Below are 15,399 nucleotides of genomic sequence, written 5' to 3' on the forward strand. Positions count from 1 at the left end.
TCCACTCTGCACTCTGAAGCTCCACTCTGAAGCTCCACTCTGAAGCTCCACTCTGCACTCTGAAGCTCCACTCTGAAGCTCCACTCTGCACTCTGAAGCTCCACTCTGAAGCTCCACTCTGAAGCTCCACTCTGAAGCTCCACTCTGAAGCTCCACTCTGCACTCTGAAGCTCCACTCTGAAGCTCCACTCTGCACTCTGAAGCTCCACTCTGAAGCTCCACTCTGCACTCTGAAGCTCCACTCTGAAGCTCCACTCTGAAGCTCCACTCTGAAGCTCCACTCGGAAGCTCCACTCGGAAGCTCCACTCTGAAGCTCCACTCTGAAGCTCCACTCTGCACTCTGAAGCTCCACTCTGAAGCTCCACTCTGAAGCTCCACTCTGCACTCTGAAGCTCCACTCTGAAGCTCCACTCTGAAGCTCCACTCTGCACTCTGAAGCTCCACTCTGAAGCTCCACTCTGAAGCTCCACTCTGAAGCTCCACTCTGCACTCTGAAGCTCCACTCTGAAGCTCCACTCTGAAGCTCCACTCTGCACTCTGAAGCTCTACTCTGAAGCTCCACTCTGCACTCTGAAGCTCCACTCTGAAGCTCCACTCTGCACTCTGAAGCTCCACTCTGAAGCTCCACTCTGAAGCTCCACTCTGAAGCTCCACTCTGAAGCTCCACTCTGCACTCTGAAGCTCCACTCTGAAGCTCCACTCTGCACTCTGAAGCTCCACTCTGAAGCTCCACTCTGCACTCTGAAGCTCCACTCTGAAGCTCCACTCTGAAGCTCCACTCTGAAGCTCCACTCTGCACTCTGAACGGTCAGACTCCAAAAATCGGCCCTAATCACAATAGTATTATTTCACCTGCGTGAATATAAGTCTTTGAAATTCTGGCCAGTGGTAATACACACAAGTAATATAAAATTGTTGTTCCAAAGAGCATTAAATGGAAATAAAACAAGTACCAGACCCATTGACGCCTGCACCTTAAAAGCGAAACTGACTGAAGCAAGCGCCCGGCCACGTTGAAAAAAAAAAGCCACACACATTAGATGCAGTCAAGGCGCGCTCACGAGGTCAGAAGGCACTCCACATGAACAACTACCAGACACATTGACGCCTGCACTTTGAAATGAAACAAAGTGAAACTGACTAAAGGAAGCGCACGGCCCATTAGATGCAGTCAAGGCGCGCTCACAAGGTCAAATCTCCAAAGGAGAAGCTCGTGACAGCCTGACTACAGCAGAAAAAGCTCGTAACAGTCTGATGTCCACAATATTCCCAGAAAAGTGGCAACATAAGTTGTCTCGCATAGACAGCAAAAGCTTCGCTTTTGCTTTCGTCTAGGCGAGACCTAAAAAGGACACAAAAGTACAAAATGAAGGGTGTCCTGCGGAGACCTATTGTCGCAGCCACAGGCACCCTTCTGCTCAATTGTTAGCGTAAAACCAGATGGATGAGACAATATATTTGGCAACACATTTAGCCTAAAACGACACATTAAAAACCGGTCCTGTGAGTTACACATTAAAAAAAGATAAAGTTCCATGCCAACATTATTACTCAAAAGGTGATGTGCAATTCGTAATCTCTTGGCCAATTCAAATCCTATTCTGCGAGATGCAAACTGTTCAAGCAGCAATTTTTTAACCTGTGATTTGCAAGAGGAGGATATTACATTCGGGTTGGTAAAGAGATCACTATAGTCAACATCCTCTAGTGTGGCCTTGACATAATTTAGCCAAGGGATCTGCAGCCCGTTGTCCCTTTGTAAGCAGTCTGTTATAATTACTCTACTTAGATCCGCCTCGGGGTTTGACCAGATTCTAAGCCATGCTCTAATTGGGCTGAGTTGGATCTGATCTACTATGTGGGGGGTCCCTAATTCACTGTGCGCAATTGCGCCTGGAGTGCTCAGGGAGATTTTTAAGAGCCTGCGGAGAAACTTATCCTCCTCCAGCTGCAGTTGTTTTGCCTCCCCGAAAGCCCCAAACCTCAGCTCCATAAAGCACTTTTGCAGTGCTTATGTGGCCATATAGGTTCATCAGCTGTTCTGGGGACCAACTTCCGAGTCTCCGTGCAAAACTTAGTATTGCTCCATTTGCGGAGACCAATTTGGAGCAGTGTTCCTCTATCAGGTTTTTAAATTGTAATGCTCCATCAAATAAGAGTCTCAAGTAGGTAAAAGTCTTCACCGTTTGCAAAGTATGTGTCGCTATTTTGTATGAGCAGTGTTTACAGGGCTTTTTACCTGCCAACATTACAAAAGATTTGCTGAGATTCACAGACAGATCTAAGCTGTCCATGAATTTCACAAATCCGTTGATCAAGCACTGTAGGTTTCTCGGAGTGCGGGCCAGCAGGACCGCGTATAAAATTACCGGGATGTGACACGGTCCTGCTTTAGGACAGTCTGTATTCAGGGCAATCAGAGTTCTCTCAAGATTGTTAATGTAGAGTGAGAATAAAAAAGGAGCAAGGATGCATCCTTGCCTCACTCCGCTCGTGCAAGGAAATGGTTCAGTGCTCCCCCCCTCCGTGCTGTAGCGAACCCTGGCTGTGGTGTTCCAGTGCAGCTCTTTTAGGATATTAATCAGACCCGGGTCAATTCCTAAGGAACTCCTCATGGCCCACAGCTTCTTCCTGTTTACATTATCAAATGCCGCAGCCAAGTTCATAAACCCCAAATAGATAGTTTCACCGCTGGCTTTTGTATACTTTGCAATCAGCAGATAGAGGTTAAGGCACTGATCACTGGTGGATTTTCCTGCTCTAAAGCCATACTGGGTATCCGCTATAATATGATGCTCTTCTGTCCATTCCATGAGTCGGTCCAATACTGCCCGACCCAGGATTTTAGCAGAGACATCGATCAATGATATTGTTCCATAGCATTGAGGGTTGTCCCTGCTTCCCATTTTTGAATATAGGGACAATTGTTGCTGTTGACCAGGAACGTGGGAGCCCAGTTATAACAGCTGCATTTAAAACCCTTGTCAAGATTGGGGCCCACAGGTCCACATTGCTCAGATACAAATCTCGCGGAGTACCGTCGGGGTCTGGGGCTTTATTGTGACTAAGACCTTGGATCGCCTTGGTTATTTCTGTGAGAGAGAATTCTACCACTGAACTCCGAGTCCCGTCCCATCCTCCTTCTGGGCCAATATCGTGGATGTGATTGTAAAGTCCTGCGAAGTGTGTCACCATTGTTCAGGGAGGATATTAGTACCAATTACCGGGGCATTGCTATCCTGGAAGCATGGTCTGTTGATTATGCTCCAGAATTCAGTGTAGTCCCTTTTCTTTCCAGCCTCCCTCAGGTCAGCCCATACTTCCATTTGAAGGGCAGCCTTTCTCTGCTTTAGGGCATGTTTATAGACCTGTCTAGAGAGGGCCACTTTTAGTTTGTCCCTGGGCTTAGATTTAAGGCTAGATTTTAATGCCTTAGGGCCAGATGTAGGTAAATCCGATTTACCGACTCTTTAATACCGAGTCATACCGATTCGGTATTTAAAAGTCGGTAAATTGGAAGGAGGCAGATGTAGGTAAAAAATTACCGAATCTGTAAGAGTCGGTATTTACCGATTCTGTAAATACCGAATCTGTATTTCCCATTGATTCCTATGGGCCTTGAAGCCCATAGGAATCAATGGGAAATACAGATTCGGTATTTACAGAATCGGTAAATACCGAATCCTGCAAGGGTGCAGGGGGTGTCACTTTGACACCATATAGCACCCCAATTCTGGACTTGTGTGCCATGTGGCACACAGACATGCCTTAAGGGCATGTCTGTGTGTCACATTGCACAGGTGTGCATGCACAGATGTGCATGCACACCTGAATTCTGTATTTTACCACCCAATAGGATTGGGTGGTAAAATACCGATTTTTAAGGGCCTGTGGCACTCTTAGGAGTGCCACCTACATGTGGTTTTTCCGAATCAGTAAATATACCGATTCGGTATTTTACCGATTCTGTAAATTTACCGATTATAGGCCCCCTACATCTGGAAACCCTAATACCGGTCGGTAACGGCCGAATTCGGCCGTTACCGACCGGTATTAGGGCTCCTACATCTGGCCCCTAGTGCTCTAGAGCAGTTACTGTCAAACCAAAGTTGTTTTACAATGCATTGTTTTACAGATGCATTGTGAGCCTCTGGCCTGCCTAGCTGCATTGGTGAAGTGGATTTTACTTGCACATTAAATGCTTTCTCAACAAAAAATAAACGTGTGAAACTCTGCTAATCATTCAAAAAAGTAGCATTTCAGACTCTTTTTTACTCCATATAAAAAGCATTTATCTCAGAAGTTATCTTGTTTACGAAGAAAGCTATGGGAGGGTACCCACCTGCCTAAACAGAATAGCCACATATAGAACTGGAAACCTTACTATTGGCCATGGACCCAGAGCATACCTGAGTGTTGTATTGTATTTTCTTTTCACAAACTGAGTTAATATTCCACTTGATTGGGCCATGTATTATGTTGAAAAACATGTGTTCTGCATATAGAAAAATCAATTTTCCTCCTCACAAAGAAAACATAGTATGAATAAAACCCCTAATCATAATGACTCAAACTCGTTAAAAAGTATTTAAATCTGAAACATGATGGCACATTTCAAAACTGTAATTAAAAAAAGAGTATGTTGGTGAAGTAGAAATAATTGAGGTTGTTCATAATAAAAGGAGTCTCTTTTTTTAGAACAAATGACTGCACATGTAAGCTAGACTTCTATAATTCACATTTGGTAAGAAATATATGTTCAGGTTTAACTGTTGCAGTGTGTGAAGTGTGAATAATTTGGTTTAAGGATCACAAAAGTAGGTCATAGGCTTGTATCCTGCAGTATTTCATTACCCTTTCAGGAATGCTACCAAGCAAGACAAGCTTTTGCTTCAGGTAGCACAACTTGCATCTGTCTGTAGCTTTAAAAGAGGGAGTGTGACCCCTTTTGTTCAAACCACAGTTAGTCTTAAAGTGAATGACACTGGGCGTGGGGAGTTCTCTCAAAAAAATGCGCGAGTTGCTTAGCCTTTAGTAGCTCACGGTGATTTTCACTGCTCAGAAGTAGCTCTCACTACAGAAAAGGTTGGAGACCCCTGGTCTATATATATATATATGTACATATAGGGATACTATATCTAAGTAAGGAGTGATTATACCACCTTACCCAAGCTGTGTGAACAGACCTGTAGTGTCAGTTTGGAGGGCCAGTCAGGGGTGGCATAATACATGCTGCAGCCCTTGGTAGGCCTTGGATGCACCTATACCCTAGGTACCTATGGTACACTGTACAGGGGCTCACAAAGGTGACCCAATACCCAGTCTGGTATGTACCTAAAGCACATGGTTACAATTTAGATAGGGAACAGCTAGGCTGTGGACCTGATTAGCGGGGCCACAGCCAGTCTAGAGTCGAAAAACCAGAAAATCACAGCAAAAAGTGGGGGTGAGTATAGGAAGCAGACCCTACTCTCCTCCAAACCCATCAACCCGGAGTGAGAGATGTTACAATGTGGCATACAAATCAACAATTCAATGTTGTGAAGCGCACCTTTGGACTTTTGAAAAGCAGGTTCCGCTGCCTCCACAAAAGCGGAGGTGCACGCCAGTACACACCCATCATTTGCTGTAAAATCATTGCAACCTGTGTTATGCTGCACAACCTTGCCACCAAGAAAGGTACAGAAGTTGAAATAACTTAACATGAGGACATTGATGATGGACTTGAACAGCCAGAGGCCTACGCAGCAGGAGTAGCGCCAGCAACAGATGGGAGACTGAGACGGGCAGAGATCACATGCAACAATTTTTAAGTAAGTAAGGAGACACAGCCAGGCGTTGCATGTGCATGAGGTAGTTTAATGACTGGGCACTATGACAATTAACAAATGGGACACCATGGCAGTCCAATTGGTGACAACCTTTCTAGGTAGTCACAGGTTACTTCACCCTAAATATGTTCTCATATGTGTGGGCAGCATTAATGTCTGCGCCCACGCACAGCAGGGCTGGATGTCTGCAGCTGGATTTCCATACTGGCTGTTGAGCCAGGGCCCGCAGAATGGCGTCTGCTGCTCCTCCGTGTGTCTGGTACAGGTGTGCTATTGCTGCTCCTGCTGGTGGTGTCTTCACTCTCCCCCACACCTAGAGCACCAGCGTTGGATGACTGGTTGGTCAGCAGCAGTTCCATTGCGGATGTCACCCTCCCCATCCCCCTAGAGACATCTGTGCAGCAGTGCACAAGCCCCTCCTGCATTGCCACAGAGCGCCTGCAGAGCAGGGAAGTGGCAGTTGCCAGACGGTTCACCGCCTTGGTGTGCTGCTGCATGTACTGCCTCTCCCTGCGCCTTCTTGCCCTGTCTTCATCCAGTTTTTCGCAGAGTACCATCAAGGACTGGGACATGTCCCGCATTCCCTCTGCCATTTCCCTGATGCCCTCCGCCATGGAGTTGATGCCCCGGTCTATATTGCCCATGTTTTGGTTCAAGTGCCGCATTTGCATTTGCACTGATTGTATGGCCTTTCCCTGCAGGCGCTGCACTTTAACCATTGTTGCCTCCAGCCCTCCGAAGACCCCGTCACCCTGCCGAGTTGTGCTGCGCTCCCGGACCCTACTGTATCTTGCACCTGTGTGCACACCCTCGGAGGTGGACTGCAGCCCAGCATTGGTTTCCTCTAGTGGAGCATTTGGCGTGTCACCCTCTCTTGTGTCGTCAGAGGATGACTCCATGACACGGAGAGTGGGTACAGCATGCCTCCTGGGCCTTACCACTACCAATGAGGTTGAAGCTGGTGAGGCGGACGGTCCTTGTGAGTCCTGCTGTGGTGATTCAATCAGCAGTGGCGATGCTGGCTCTGCTGTTTTGGCTGGCTCTGGTGTTGAAGCTGCCTGTGGTGTTGGTGCGGGCAGTGGCATGCACTTGTGCTTGCATCCTCAGACATTCCCTTACGGGGTGCCCTTCCCTCCTTCTCCTGCGCGGTCCTGCGCGATGACTCTCCTGTGGACAGATATGGACATTGGCTCAGTGGTCCTGCAACCCTGTATTTCAGTATTAAATTACAATCCTATCACACTATCTCAATGTCCTCTACTGCTTCTGACTGATGTGTGTGGAATGCCTTGTTGTTTTGTTTGATGACTGTCATGATGGGTGTTTCAATGACTACATCTCCCATGATGCATTGCTGGTATATTCCAAAACCTGTACTGGAGTGTGAGTCGCACAGCCACATTGGGGAAGGGGGACAGGGAAGGGGGGAGAGGATTGCTGGGCATGCTCCTTACCTTGTTTTGTGGCAGCTCTGGCTGAGCTGTCTGCATCCCAGATCCCAAACACACTCTCGGGCTCCAGGGTCGACTCCACCAGCTGCTCCAGGTCAGTGAGGGCAGGTGCCCTGCTCCTTCCTCTCCCTATGACACTGGCCTCTTTCCACTGTGCAGCCAGCTTCTTCTTGGTAATGATCCTGAGATCATACCACCTTTTTTTTAAATCATCAATCTCTCGTGGGCTCACCCCTATGGCGTTCACCTTCGCCTTGATTGCCAGCCAGGTCTTCCTTTTCACAGCCTCTGCTACCTGCAGGGACTGTTTCCCAAAAAAGCTGGGTGTGGTTTTCACCACCTCCTCCACAAGTACCTGAAGCTCACTTGTACTGAACTTCAACTTTCTTTTTCTGTCTGCTCCTTCCCTCTGTGATTCTTGGGATATCATCCTGCTTTTCTGCTCAGCACACTTCAGCCAGTGGCTCAGTTGCTCACAGCTCTCCAGAATGTTCTGATTGTTTGCACCTGCATGGGTGTGGCCACTTCCTGGTTGTGGAGTGGGGTGGATGCACAGGATTGGTTGATTCCTCAGTGGCTTGGGTTTGGGGTGGGGTGGATGCACAGGATTGCTTGAATCCTCAATTGCTTGTATTTTGAATCTCCTATTCTGTATTTATCGATTCAGTAATTCCCATTCATTTCTTTGGGCTCCAGGCCCATAGGAATGAATGTGAATTACCGAATCGGTAAATACCAAATCGATAATACCGAATATTAGCGTTTTGGTAAAATGTACCGAATTTTATCTGCATCCCATTTACCGATTCTGAAATACCGAATCGGTAAAATTCGGTATTTTAGAATCGGTAAATAGGAATTACCTACATCTGGCCCTCTGTGCCTTGTGTGAATACCAAAATGATAGTACGTTTTGGATTTTGTCTTAAGTTAGTTCTGCGAATCGGGCCCTATATTTGTGTGGGTCACTAATTGTAGAACAGAGAATGATTCCAAGAAATAAACAATTCTAGTAGGTATGGTATGGGGACAAGAGATGAAGGTATAATCTCTTTCATTAGGGTGTAACAGTCTCCAGGGTTCCTGTAATGAAAAGTCGTCAATGAGGTCTTTAAGCATATACCTATCTTTACTATGATGAAAGTCAGGTTTGCAAGACCTGTCCATGGATGGGTCAATGGTGACGTTCCCCTAGCGTTCAGGGTGGCTTGTGTGAGGACAGGTAGTTGTCCAGCGAGAGCCACATTTCGCTTTTCTTTCGTGAGTTCGGTAGGCTATTGGTTGTTATGGTGTCAGCTCCCCGCAGGAATATGACCCAGTTGAACCAGGCTTTGAAAGTGGACTTCGCTGTGTCTTTCCAGTTATTCAATACCGTCTTGACCGCCGCTGTGAGCAGGAGGTCAATCAGGTCCCTGTCTTCTTCTGATGTTATGGATGGATCGGTGTACCCCAGTGCCAGATAGTGGAAGTCAAGTGTTAGTGTGGCTCCTGTTACGTCGTTGATTAGTGCGTTTATTGAGTCCCAGAATTTTCTGACCTTGGCGCAGTGGAAGAGGAGGTGTGCCAGATCCCCTTTTTGCTTATTGCAGTTCCAGCAGGAATCGTTTTCTCGGATACCCATGGAGGCTAGGCGGGCTGGGGTCCAGTAGGCCTTGTGTATCAGCCAGAATTTTGTCTGATCCAGGGTTGGTGTCACCTTCCTTCTTGATGTGGAGGACCAGAGGTTGGCCCTCTCGTCCTCGCTGAGCTCCCTCCCCGCCACTGTACCCCAGTGGGTTGTGATTTTGTTATTTAGTTTAGAGGTCTTGGGGCACAGGGCTTTGTACTGGTGCGCCACTTGGTGTCCTATTATGTTTAGGCTAGTGGCGTATTGTAGTATTGAGGGAGTGAGTTTGTTTATGTCTGCTTTGGTGATTGCCACTCTAATTTTTAGGAAGTTATACAGCTCTGCGCTATCAAGCTTATGTTGCTCTTTGAGTGTGTCAAAGGTGGTTTGAGTTCCTTTGTGCTGTAGCTGGCTTACTGTGGTGATGCCGTGTCGGTACCATGTATGCATGTTTAGTGTGTTGTTTCTGTATTTTATTCTAGGGTTGTACTAAAGGAATTCTAGTTGGGTGTGTCTGATGCTAGTGTCTAGTAGCATATCTATTCTTAGTAGGGCCAGTCTTGTGTTCCTTAGGATTGGGTTTTGTTTGATTGCGAGGTGCTTCGTCGCCGTGAGCAGGGCTATGGGTTCCATGCCGCCTAACAGTCTCCTTTCTAATGAGAGCCAGGCCGGGGTGTAGTCGTTCTTCGGAGTTAGCCAGTACAAGCCTTGTTTTGCTATGCAAGCTGTTTGAAATATTTTGAAATTCGTTATGTTAAGACCTCCTAGTGTCTTGGGTAGTCTGAGTTTTTGAAGGCTAATTCTGGGTTTCTTCCCTCTCCATAGGAATGTGTAAAGCAGCTTGTCCAGCTTTTTGTGGAAGTCTGCTGTGTTGATCAGTGGTAGCATGTTGAGCATGTAGTTAACCATTGGGGTGACCATTTTTTTGATAGTCTCTACCCTCCCCCACCATGTGGTGAATTTGGGAGACCATCCCTCAAGCTTCTCTCCGATTTTTTTTAAGATTGCTTGTTCGTTCTGGTCTAGTGTGGTGCGCAGGTCTCTTTCGAAGAGGAGGCCCAGGTATTTGATGGCTATCTTCTGCCGAGTCAGTCCTGAGGACCCTAGCGTTGTTCTGTTGGTGTGGATGTTCCGTGGTTTACACTCAGATTTTTCTCTGTTTAGTTTGTATCCTGACACCTGCGCGTATTGATCTATAGTGTCCATTAGAGCTTTGATAGATCTCTCTGGGTCTTCTGTTACAATGAGGACGTCGTCAGCGTATGCTGCTAGCTTGAAGGTTTCTCCCTCTATAGGTATACCCTTTATGTCCGGGTTTGTTCATATCATGTTGAGTAGGGGTTCTATTGCTTTGCTAGCAGGAAGAGGGCCGGCGAGAGCAGGCATCCCTGTCTGGTCCCTCGTTTTAGGTCTAGCAGCTCTGACGTGCCTCAGTTTACTACCACTCGGGCCTTGGGTTCATTGTATAGGGCCATTACCATCTTCCTGTAGTTGGGGCCTAATCCGAATTTTTGCATGCATTGGTCCAGGTACGGCCACAACACCCTGTCAAAAGCTTTTTCTGCATCAAGGGCGATCGTGACCGCCACGTTGTTGCTTTTGGCTGCATGGTTGATTATGTGGCAGAATAGTCTTGCGTTGTCGTGGGACATTATGTTCTTCAGGTAGCCCACCTGTGCGCAGTGTATGAGGGTGGGTAGGTATGTGTTGAGTCTGGTTGCTAGGATCTTGGTTATATATTTTGCAGTCCACATTTATGAGTGAGATTGGCCTGTAGTTTTTGGGGTGTTGTGTGTCCTTGCCTTCCTTTGGGATAACAATAATGTTAGCTTCCACCATCGATTGGGTCATGCGCCCGTTGTGTACACAGCTTGTGAACACTGATGTCCTCGCGGGCCTGAGTGTGGTGATGTAGTGTTTGTAGAACTTGGCTGTGAAACCGTCTGGCCCTGGTGCTTTGTTATCTTTAAGACTTTTGACTGCTCTTTCTATCTCTTCGCTAGTTATTTTTGAGTCAAGCCTCTCCCTCTGGGCTTCAGTCAGTTCTGGTGTTGTGATGTGTTTTAGGAGTTCTTTACCCCCATCTTCGCTCAGTGTATCGTCTTTTTTGTAGAGCTGCGCATAGAAGTCTCTGAAGGTGTCAAGTATTCCTTTGTTTGTCGTCTGTGATTTGTTCGTGCTGTCCCTGACGGCTGCTATCGTGTGTTGCCTCTGTTTGCCCTTGAGGTAAGATGCCAGTGCCTTTCCTGCCCTATTGGCCGAGCATACATTTATTGCTTTGTATTTGTTGATCCAGGTCCCTGCCCTCTCGCTAAGGATCTTGTTCAGTTCGTATTTTGTCTTTGTTAGGTTCGTAAGGGTGTTTCTGTCTTCTAAGTTGGCTATGTGTCCTGTTTCTAGTTTTTTTATTTCCCGCTCTAGGTCGGTTATTTTTTTGCCTCTTTCCCTGTTCTGTCTTCCTTTAATACTGATTATTGTACCTCGTATTGTAGCTTTCAGTGCATCCCACAGGGTCTCCCTGTCCATGTCTGGGCTGTCATTGTTTGTGAGGTATTCTTTTATGGCTAACTCTATCTCAGCACTGTTGTTTATGTTTTTGAGTAGGTCGTCGTCAAATCTCCACCTGCGTGTCGGACGTTCATTGTGTTTGCCCTTCAGTGTTAGGCAGATGTGGGAGTGGTCTGAGATGGTCCTTGGACCGATCTCTGTGTGATCTATGAGGTGCGTGTGTGTCTGACATGAAGATATAGTCAATTCTGCTGTAGGAGTTGTGCGGAGGCGAATAGAAGGTATACTAAAAATTGTGTGATTCTGTGATTTTACCTGTACTTCGAGCGACGCTCGCCAGGCACTCCCTTGACCTTAGACCCCCCGCGCAGCCGAGGTCAGCGCTGACGCGGGAGAGGGAAACCAGGTGCAGGATATGCCCCTGTTTTAGAGACCACACCCCTTTTCTCCCTATAAAATAATGTGTTTACACCGGACGCGCAGCGGACGGGCGCAGCGGGCGCGCCGTCTGCGCGCCGAAGGCAAGCCCGTCTGGGCCCGTCCGGGCCCGGACGGCCCTAGGCCCGGTCACCATGCCCAATTTTCCCAGGCGCTGCCTTACCTATACTCGAGACATGCTTCTGGCACTGAATCCGCGTAAGCACTCTACCTGTAATTAAATCCATACTGGAGATACCTCCTTCACCTGATGTAGTCTCTGCAATCCGCCCGCACTGAGACAGAACGCCATGGCCCACAACTCGGCCTCCTCAACTGCAGGTCGCTCGTCAAACATGCCCGCGAGATAAACCTCCTTATTTTAGATCACAACATTGACATTCTGTTTCTCACAGAAACATGGCTTACTTCTAACAACGGCTCTGATATGATTAATGCCCTCCCTCCTGGCTACCAAATCTGCTCATTGAATAGACCGTGTGGCAGAGGAGGTGGATTAGCCATAATATTCAAAGAGCACCTCATTTGCAGAGTCGATGATGGCAACATTAAAGATTGCGAAAGCTGCCATTTCACCGTTCAAATCTTGCCACAAATGTCTCTGTCTGGGTTGCTTGTATACCGTCCCCCAGGCCCACTTCCTGAGTTCCCCAGCAGGCTTACTGACCATGTCACCCTTAAAGCAACTACTTCTTCTAACTTCCTCTTATTAGGAGACTTCAATCTCCACTTTTTGGACCCTACCGACACCCCCGCAGCCGAACTGCGGCTAGACCTCTCTTCCATTGGCCTTTGCTTAATGAATTCACAGGCCACCCATAACAAAGGCCAGCTACTGGATCCGATTTTCACAAACATTCATGATCTCAAAACCCGCGTGCCCCTTCCTCTTCCTTGGACAGACCATTTCCTGATCCCCATTGACTGGCACCTTGACATCCCCCCACCCCAACTGCCTAAAATTAGAACCCTCACCAGGCGCTGGCACAAACTTGTACCAGAAGAATGGGCATCCAAACTCAGGGAATCTACCCCTTCCCCCACTCATAACCCCATAACTGCCGATACTGAATTTAATGCCTGGCTCACCCAATCATTGGATTGTCTCTTACCTCGATCTAGCACCCTTAAACGTGCCAAGAGAGTCAACCCTTCCCCCTGGTACACCCCTGAACTGAATGTTCTACGGAAGGAATGCAAGAGGGCGGAACGCGCATGGAGGAAAGATAAGTCTGCAGATAAGAAAGACGCGTTCCGGTCTTCCCTAAGAACATACAAACTTGCGCTTCATAAAACCAAGAGCTCATTTTAAGAGGAAAGAATTAAAAACTCATCCTGCTCCGCTCAGGAAACTTTTACCATTCTAAAAGAACTTCTCCATGTCCCAGATCCCCCTTCGAAACCCCTGGACCCTAAATCCGCGGAAAATAAATGTATCAAACTGGCAACATTCTTCGATGAGAAAATCCCAAAAATTCTCGCTTCGCTACAATCGATTGATATCGGTTGCACAGGTGGAGACAGCCACAGCCCTCTCCCTTGCGGCAGTCTGTCCCCTGAAACCCTTACTCCCTTTTTAGAGACCTTTGGACCAGTAACCACAGAAGAGGTAGCCGCGATGTTTGCCACTATTAAAAGTGGCTCCCCCAGCGACCCGGTCCCTTTGCGCTTCCTCAAGAAAGTGGCCCCTACTGTTATCCCTCCGCTCACGGCCCTCATCAACGCTTCTCTACTACAGGGAGAAGTCCCTCCTAGCTGGAAAGCAGCTGTGGTCAAAAGTCTTCTTAAAAAACCCTCATTGGACCCCCAGGACCTAGCCAACTATAGGCCAATCTCCCTCCTCCCAGGAAATAGCAAAATCACGGAGAAATTAGTGAATAAAAAGCTATCACTATTCCTAGAAACTAACAACCTGCTTAGGAGCTCTCAGACAGGCTTTCGCCCAGGCCAGGGCACTGACACAGCCCTCCTGGCGGCAGTGGAGAAGGCCAGAGGCATTTTAGGCACAGGAGGATCAGTGGCAGTGATCCTCCTGGATCTCAGTGCGGCCTTCGACACTGTCAACCACCTGGTTTTAATTCAGCGTCTGAGAGACATTGGAGTGAAGGGCACGGCCCTGAAGTGGCTCGCGTCATTCCTCAACTGCTGTTCCTTCCAAGTCTGGGAGAATGACAGCCACTCCCCTGCGGTCCCCCTCCGTTGTGGGGTACCGCAGGGTTCATCTCTAAGCCCGACGTTATTTAACGTCTATATGTCCCCGCTGGAGGAGTTGGTCACCCCGTTTGGAGTGACGATTATCAATTACGCCGACGACACCCAGCTGGTGGTGACCCTCTCCCATCCTAACCAAGAACCCTCTAATCTCCACAGTTGCCTTACTGAAATCCATGGCTGGATGAACTCCTCAGCATTGAAACTTAACGGGTCCAAGACTGAAATCTTGCTGCTTGGACAAAAAAGGGCCCTCTCTGCCGCCCAACATCTGGCCCGCCTGTTTAGGTGATCCCCCTGTTCCCAAAGACGAGGTTAAGAGCCTGGGTGTATGGCTCGAGAAAGATCTGACCTTCAGAACCCAGGCAAAAAAAACGGCGGGAATCTGCTTTGGTCTTCTCAGGGCATGCAGGAAGGTGCTTCCCCTGCTCCCCCCCACTTCCCAGAAACTGCTGATCCAGGGCCTTATTTTGTCTAGGCTGGATTACAGCAATGCCATCTACCTGGGAGCCCCGGAAGCCACACTCAACACCTTACAGAGAATCCAGAATGTTGCTGCCTGACTTTTGACGAACACCCCGGCCAGATCATCAGCAAAACCAGCCTTGAAGCAACTTCACTGGCTTCCAGTCAGAGAGAGAGTGGTCTTCAAGGCCCTCTGGCTGGCACCTAAACTCCTTCACAACAAAGGTCCCCCCATTCTTAAAAATGTCATCATTCCTTACAAAGCTACCAGGTCACTCAGATCAAACCACGAGAACTTCATCACCGTTCATAGAGTGAAAAAAGCCCGGTCTGGAGGTCGCAGCTTTTCTGTACACACAGCAAAGCATTGGAATAGTCTCCCCCGGAAACTGAGAACAGAACCAAACCTCCGCCATTTCAGAAAAGCACTGAAAACGCTCCTCTTCCCCTGATATTCCCGTCTTTCCCGCTACTACTCCCTCCTGACTTTCTAGGTTCTAGCCCTGGGATGCTCACGGGTTACTACGCGCTCTACAAAAACTTTAAATAAAATAAAATAATACTCGCTCCCATCCAGGTTTTGTAGTCTCCATGGGTCTCAGAGTCTTAGCTTTGTACATAGGTTCCGTAGGATGTTACCTCTCTGTGTGGTCTGGTTGTTTCTTTGTGGGTGTCTGTCTAGGGCTGGGTCCAGTACCTGATTCATATCTCCGGCTACTATTAGGAGTTCTCCTAGTGGTAGTGTTCCCAGTTCCTTGCCAGTCTGTTCCCAGAATGCCTTATCTTCGGTGTTGGGGCCATAGATATTTGCCACGTGTATAGGTTCCTCCCCCCTGAGCAGACTGGTGACTAGTAATCTGCCTTCTATGTCCGTCTGCGACTTAATTA

General features: G+C 47.9%; 1 protein-coding gene across 1 annotated transcript in view; it reads left to right on the forward strand.

The window, feature by feature from the left end:
* The window catches only part of LOC147709987 (class I histocompatibility antigen, Gogo-C*0203 alpha chain-like), a 452,566-nt gene that overhangs the window by 67,998 nt on the left and 369,169 nt on the right, over nucleotides 1-15,399 (forward strand). The window lies entirely within an intron of this gene.

This window comes from Lissotriton vulgaris, chromosome 5 (assembly GCF_964263255.1).
Source record: "Lissotriton vulgaris chromosome 5, aLisVul1.2, whole genome shotgun sequence".
Classification (NCBI taxonomy): Eukaryota; Metazoa; Chordata; class Amphibia; order Caudata; family Salamandridae; genus Lissotriton; species Lissotriton vulgaris.